Source organism: Egretta garzetta, unplaced genomic scaffold, assembly GCF_000687185.1.
Source record: "Egretta garzetta isolate BGI_Z169 unplaced genomic scaffold, ASM68718v1 scaffold687, whole genome shotgun sequence".
NCBI classification, from domain to species: Eukaryota; Metazoa; Chordata; class Aves; order Pelecaniformes; family Ardeidae; genus Egretta; species Egretta garzetta.
Window position 1 is genome coordinate 113,583 of NW_009260396.1, and position 8,316 is coordinate 121,898.

An 8,316-nucleotide genomic window follows, 5' to 3' on the forward strand; every position below is an offset into this window, starting at 1 on the left:
CCGATCAGAACCCTCCGAGCTGTCGCTCCTCATGGTGGGACCCTTTGGGTATTTCTCGTGGCATTGGGGTCACGCTGCATTCCGGGAGGGATTTTGTAGTTGCCAAGTTTTCCCGGGAAAGCCGGGGTTTCCGCAGGGCGCTCAGGAGCTCAGCGGTGGGGAACGGGCATTTCCCTGGCGGATCTTGAGGGAGCGGCAACGTGAAATCCAACCTGAGGTGTGTGCAAGCGTGGGTGCGGTGCATGGTGGAGCATCCCAAACGGCCGCTCCGTGCGGAGCATCCCGAGACGGATCCGCATCCCGAGCGAGGAGGGGAGTGTGTGCCCTCCCTGCTTTGCTACGGCCTCCAGAGGTTTGGCTCCTCAGGCCCCCCCCGCCTTTTTTGGGTTATTCCTCATCTTTTTTTGGGTGGGCAGAGGAAGGCGGAGAAGGGGACGGGAATGCCCAGCTCCGGGAGGCTCAGGAGAGCTTTTCCCAGCAGGATTCCCAAACTGGATTAAAATGTCAGCTAAATCCGTCAAGGTTGGAAGCTTTGGGGTTTGGCTACAAGGGTCCGGTCTTCACGGGACTGGAAATAGAGAATTAAGCTGTTGAAATTAAGCCACTGGTCGTTAATTAGGCTATTCATTATTAATTAAACAAGCTATTTGAAAAGGAAATTAAAGAGCTCCCAGCAGAGGCGGTTTCTTTTCTGCTTGGTGTTGGGGGGGGGGCTCACACCACAACCACCCTCTGCTCCCCACAACCTCACCATGACCATCCTCTGCACACCACAACCACCCTCTGCTCCCCACAACCTCACCATGACCATCCTCTGCACACCACAACCACCCTCTGCTCCCCACAACCTCACCATGACCATCCTCTGCACACCACAACCACCCTCTGCTCCCCACAACCTCACCATGACCATCCTCTGCACACCACAACCACCCTCTGCTCCCCACAACCTCACCATGACCATCCTCTGCACACCACAACCACCCTCTGCTCCCCACAACCTCACCATGACCATCCTCTGCACACCACAACCACCCTCTGCTCCCCACAACCTCACCATGACCATCCTCTGCACACCACAACCACCCTCTGCTCCCCACAACCTCACCATGACCATCCTCTGCACACCACAACCACCCTCTGCTCCCCACAACCTCACCATGACCATCCTCTGCACACCACAACCACCCTCTGCTCCCCACAACCTCACCATGACCATCCTCTGCACACCACAACCACCCTCTGCTCCCCACAACCTCACCATGACCATCCTCTGCACACCACAACCACCCTCTGCTCCCCACAACCTCACCATGACCATCCTCTGCACACCACAACCACCCTCTGCTCCCCACAACCTCACCATGACCATCCTCTGCACACCACAACCACCCTCTGCTCCCCACAACCTCACCATGACCATCCTCTGCACACCACAACCACCCTCTGCTCCCCACAACCTCACCATGACCATCCTCTGCACACCACAACCACCCTCTGCTCCCCACAACCTCACCATGACCATCCTCTGCACACCACAACCACCCTCTGCTCCCCACAACCTCACCATGACCATCCTCTGCACACCACAACCACCCTCTGCTCCCCACAACCTCACCATGACCATCCTCTGCACACCACAACCACCCTCTGCTCCCCACAACCTCACCATGACCATCCTCTGCACACCACAACCACCCTCTGCTCCCCACAACCTCACCATGACCATCCTCTGCACACCACAACCACCCTCTGCTCCCCACAACCTCACCATGACCATCCTCTGCACACCACAACCACCCTCTGCTCCCCACAACCTCACCATGACCATCCTCTGCACACCACAACCACCCTCTGCTCCCCACAACCTCACCATGACCATCCTCTGCACACCACAACCACCCTCTGCTCCCCACAACCTCACCATGACCATCCTCTGCACACCACAACCACCCTCTGCTCCCCACAACCTCACCATGACCATCCTCTGCACACCACAACCACCCTCTGCTCCCCACAACCTCACCATGACCATCCTCTGCACACCACAACCACCCTCTGCTCCCCACAACCTCACCATGACCATCCTCTGCACACCACAACCACCCTCTGCTCCCCACAACCTCACCATGACCATCCTCTGCACACCACAACCACCCTCTGCTCCCCACAACCTCACCATGACCATCCTCTGCACACCACAACCACCCTCTGCTCCCCACAACCTCACCATGACCATCCTCTGCACACCACAACCACCCTCTGCTCCCCACAACCTCACCATGACCATCCTCTGCACACCACAACCACCCTCTGCTCCCCACAACCTCACCATGACCATCCTCTGCACACCACAACCACCCTCTGCTCCCCACAACCTCACCATGACCATCCTCTGCACACCACAACCACCCTCTGCTCCCCACAACCTCACCATGACCATCCTCTGCACACCACAACCACCCTCTGCTCCCCACAACCTCACCATGACCATCCTCTGCACACCACAACCACCCTCTGCTCCCCACAACCTCACCATGACCATCCTCTGCACACCACAACCACCCTCTGCTCCCCACAACCTCACCATGACCATCCTCTGCACACCACAACCACCCTCTGCTCCCCACAACCTCACCATGACCATCCTCTGCACACCACAACCACCCTCTGCTCCCCACAACCTCACCATGACCATCCTCTGCACACCACAACCACCCTCTGCTCCCCACAACCTCACCATGACCATCCTCTGCACACCACAACCACCCTCTGCTCCCCACAACCTCACCATGACCATCCTCTGCACACCACAACCACCCTCTGCTCCCCACAACCTCACCATGACCATCCTCTGCACACCACAACCACCCTCTGCTCCCCACAACCTCACCATGACCATCCTCTGCACACCACAACCACCCTCTGCTCCCCACAACCTCACCATGACCATCCTCTGCACACCACAACCACCCTCTGCTCCCCACAACCTCACCATGACCATCCTCTGCACACCACAACCACCCTCTGCTCCCCACAACCTCACCATGACCATCCTCTGCACACCACAACCACCCTCTGCTCCCCACAACCTCACCATGACCATCCTCTGCACACCACAACCACCCTCTGCTCCCCACAACCTCACCATGACCATCCTCTGCACACCACAACCACCCTCTGCTCCCCACAACCTCACCATGACCATCCTCTGCACACCACAACCACCCTCTGCTCCCCACAACCTCACCATGACCATCCTCTGCACACCACAACCACCCTCTGCTCCCCACAACCTCACCATGACCATCCTCTGCACACCACAACCACCCTCTGCTCCCCACAACCTCACCATGACCATCCTCTGCACACCACAACCACCCTCTGCTCCCCACAACCTCACCATGACCATCCTCTGCACACCACAACCACCCTCTGCTCCCCACAACCTCACCATGACCATCCTCTGCACACCACAACCACCCTCTGCTCCCCACAACCTCACCATGACCATCCTCTGCACACCACAACCACCCTCTGCTCCCCACAACCTCACCATGACCATCCTCTGCACACCACAACCACCCTCTGCTCCCCACAACCTCACCATGACCATCCTCTGCACACCACAACCACCCTCTGCTCCCCACAACCTCACCATGACCATCCTCTGCACACCACAACCACCCTCTGCTCCCCACAACCTCACCATGACCATCCTCTGCACACCACAACCACCCTCTGCTCCCCACAACCTCACCATGACCATCCTCTGCACACCACAACCACCCTCTGCTCCCCACAACCTCACCATGACCATCCTCTGCACACCACAACCACCCTCTGCTCCCCACAACCTCACCATGACCATCCTCTGCACACCACAACCACCCTCTGCTCCCCACAACCTCACCATGACCATCCTCTGCACACCACAACCACCCTCTGCTCCCCACAACCTCACCATGACCATCCTCTGCACACCACAACCACCCTCTGCTCCCCACAACCTCACCATGACCATCCTCTGCACACCACAACCACCCTCTGCTCCCCACAACCTCACCATGACCATCCTCTGCACACCACAACCACCCTCTGCTCCCCACAACCTCACCATGACCATCCTCTGCACACCACAACCACCCTCTGCTCCCCACAACCTCACCATGACCATCCTCTGCACACCACAACCACCCTCTGCTCCCCACAACCTCACCATGACCATCCTCTGCACACCACAACCACCCTCTGCTCCCCACAACCTCACCATGACCATCCTCTGCACACCACAACCACCCTCTGCTCCCCACAACCTCACCATGACCATCCTCTGCACACCACAACCACCCTCTGCTCCCCACAACCTCACCATGACCATCCTCTGCACACCACAACCACCCTCTGCTCCCCACAACCTCACCATGACCATCCTCTGCACACCACAACCACCCTCTGCTCCCCACAACCTCACCATGACCATCCTCTGCACACCACAACCACCCTCTGCTCCCCACAACCTCACCATGACCATCCTCTGCACACCACAACCACCCTCTGCTCCCCACAACCTCACCATGACCATCCTCTGCACACCACAACCACCCTCTGCTCCCCACAACCTCACCATGACCATCCTCTGCACACCACAACCACCCTCTGCTCCCCACAACCTCACCATGACCATCCTCTGCACACCACAACCACCCTCTGCTCCCCACAACCTCACCATGACCATCCTCTGCACACCACAACCACCCTCTGCTCCCCACAACCTCACCATGACCATCCTCTGCACACCACAACCACCCTCTGCTCCCCACAACCTCACCATGACCATCCTCTGCACACCACAACCACCCTCTGCTCCCCACAACCTCACCATGACCATCCTCTGCACACCACAACCACCCTCTGCTCCCCACAACCTCACCATGACCATCCTCTGCACACCACAACCACCCTCTGCTCCCCACAACCTCACCATGACCATCCTCTGCACACCACAACCACCCTCTGCTCCCCACAACCTCACCATGACCATCCTCTGCACACCACAACCACCCTCTGCTCCCCACAACCTCACCATGACCATCCTCTGCACACCACAACCACCCTCTGCTCCCCACAACCTCACCATGACCATCCTCTGCACACCACAACCACCCTCTGCTCCCCACAACCTCACCATGACCATCCTCTGCACACCACAACCACCCTCTGCTCCCCACAACCTCACCATGACCATCCTCTGCACACCACAACCACCCTCTGCTCCCCACAACCTCACCATGACCATCCTCTGCACACCACAACCACCCTCTGCTCCCCACAACCTCACCATGACCATCCTCTGCACACCACAACCACCCTCTGCTCCCCACAACCTCACCATGACCATCCTCTGCACACCACAACCACCCTCTGCTCCCCACAACCTCACCATGACCATCCTCTGCACACCACAACCACCCTCTGCTCCCCACAACCTCACCATGACCATCCTCTGCACACCACAACCACCCTCTGCTCCCCACAACCTCACCATGACCATCCTCTGCACACCACAACCACCCTCTGCTCCCCACAACCTCACCATGACCATCCTCTGCACACCACAACCACCCTCTGCTCCCCACAACCTCACCATGACCATCCTCTGCACACCACAACCACCCTCTGCTCCCCACAACCTCACCATGACCATCCTCTGCACACCACAACCACCCTCTGCTCCCCACAACCTCACCATGACCATCCTCTGCACACCACAACCACCCTCTGCTCCCCACAACCTCACCATGACCATCCTCTGCACACCACAACCACCCTCTGCTCCCCACAACCTCACCATGACCATCCTCTGCACACCACAACCACCCTCTGCTCCCCACAACCTCACCATGACCATCCTCTGCACACCACAACCACCCTCTGCTCCCCACAACCTCACCATGACCATCCTCTGCACACCACAACCACCCTCTGCTCCCCACAACCTCACCATGACCATCCTCTGCACACCACAACCACCCTCTGCTCCCCACAACCTCACCATGACCATCCTCTGCACACCACAACCACCCTCTGCTCCCCACAACCTCACCATGACCATCCTCTGCACACCACAACCACCCTCTGCTCCCCACAACCTCACCATGACCATCCTCTGCACACCACAACCACCCTCTGCTCCCCACAACCTCACCATGACCATCCTCTGCACACCACAACCACCCTCTGCTCCCCACAACCTCACCATGACCATCCTCTGCACACCACAACCACCCTCTGCTCCCCACAACCTCACCATGACCATCCTCTGCACACCACAACCACCCTCTGCTCCCCACAACCTCACCATGACCATCCTCTGCACACCACAACCACCCTCTGCTCCCCACAACCTCACCATGACCATCCTCTGCACACCACAACCACCCTCTGCTCCCCACAACCTCACCATGACCATCCTCTGCACACCACAACCACCCTCTGCTCCCCACAACCTCACCATGACCATCCTCTGCACACCACAACCACCCTCTGCTCCCCACAACCTCACCATGACCATCCTCTGCACACCACAACCACCCTCTGCTCCCCACAACCTCACCATGACCATCCTCTGCACACCACAACCACCCTCTGCTCCCCACAACCTCACCATGACCATCCTCTGCACACCACAACCACCCTCTGCTCCCCACAACCTCACCATGACCATCCTCTGCACACCACAACCACCCTCTGCTCCCCACAACCTCACCATGACCATCCTCTGCACACCACAACCACCCTCTGCTCCCCACAACCTCACCATGACCATCCTCTGCACACCACAACCACCCTCTGCTCCCCACAACCTCACCATGACCATCCTCTGCACACCACAACCACCCTCTGCTCCCCACAACCTCACCATGACCATCCTCTGCACACCACAACCACCCTCTGCTCCCCACAACCTCACCATGACCATCCTCTGCACACCACAACCACCCTCTGCTCCCCACAACCTCACCATGACCATCCTCTGCACACCACAACCACCCTCTGCTCCCCACAACCTCACCATGACCATCCTCTGCACACCACAACCACCCTCTGCTCCCCACAACCTCACCATGACCATCCTCTGCACACCACAACCACCCTCTGCTCCCCACAACCTCACCATGACCATCCTCTGCACACCACAACCACCCTCTGCTCCCCACAACCTCACCATGACCATCCTCTGCACACCACAACCACCCTCTGCTCCCCACGACCGTCCTCTGCTCCCCACGACCGTCCTCTGCTCCCCACGACCGTCCTCTGCTCCCCACGACCTCACCATGACCATCCTCGGCTCCCCACGACCGTCCTCTGCTCACCACAACCTCACCATGACCATCCTCTGCTCACCACAACTGTCCTCTGCTCCCCACAACCTCACCATGACCATCCTCTGCACACCACAACCACCCTCTGCTCACCACAACCTCACCATGACCATCCTCTGCTCACCACAACCACCCTCTGCTCCCCACAACCTCACCATGACCATCCTCTGCACACCACAACCACCCTCTGCTCACCACGACCTCCTCTGCGCCCCAGGAGCCCCTTTGGAGCCCTCCCGTGCCGCCCCGCTCTCTGTGCCGTTCCGTGGCTGCTGTGCTCTGCCCTCCGTTCGCACACTCGCGCCCCTGACCTGGCTTCCATTGCACTTTCTGTCCCACGCCTGGCTTAACCGAGGCGTACGAGCGTTCATTCCCCGCCTGGCCGGGGCGTGACGCGGCGCTGAGGGTCTCAAGCTGGAGAGGCGCTGGTGCTCCTTCGCCCTGGCCAGCTGGGCTCAAAGATTCGGTTTCTTCGCAGTTTTTACTCCAGCAAAGCCTTTCCCTGGGGTGGAGGGGAGGTTTACACACAGTTGTACTCGTGGTTGTACCTTTTTTTCTGGCAGATTTGGAAGTTTTTTAAACTGGACTACCAGCGAGTAAAGGGTCCTATTTTATACGAGATACGGACACAGAAACAAGCGCAAGCAAGTTACCTTACAAACGGGCCCCTGCCCAAGGAAAATCCAACGCTCCGGGCTAAGCTTAAGGAGCAGCGGAGTACAATCAGTTTAATAAAAATGAGTGATTTTAAGTGAAAGCTGAAGTCTCACAGTTTATTTTCTGGAAAGGGGTGAAGCTATACCACCTCCCATCCCCCCACGCCTCCCTACGGAATCCCAGAACCGTTTGGGTTGGAGAAGCCCTTTAAGCTCCCCCAGCCCAGCCGTTCCCCTACCCCTGCCATCCCACCCCCAAACCCCGTCCCTAC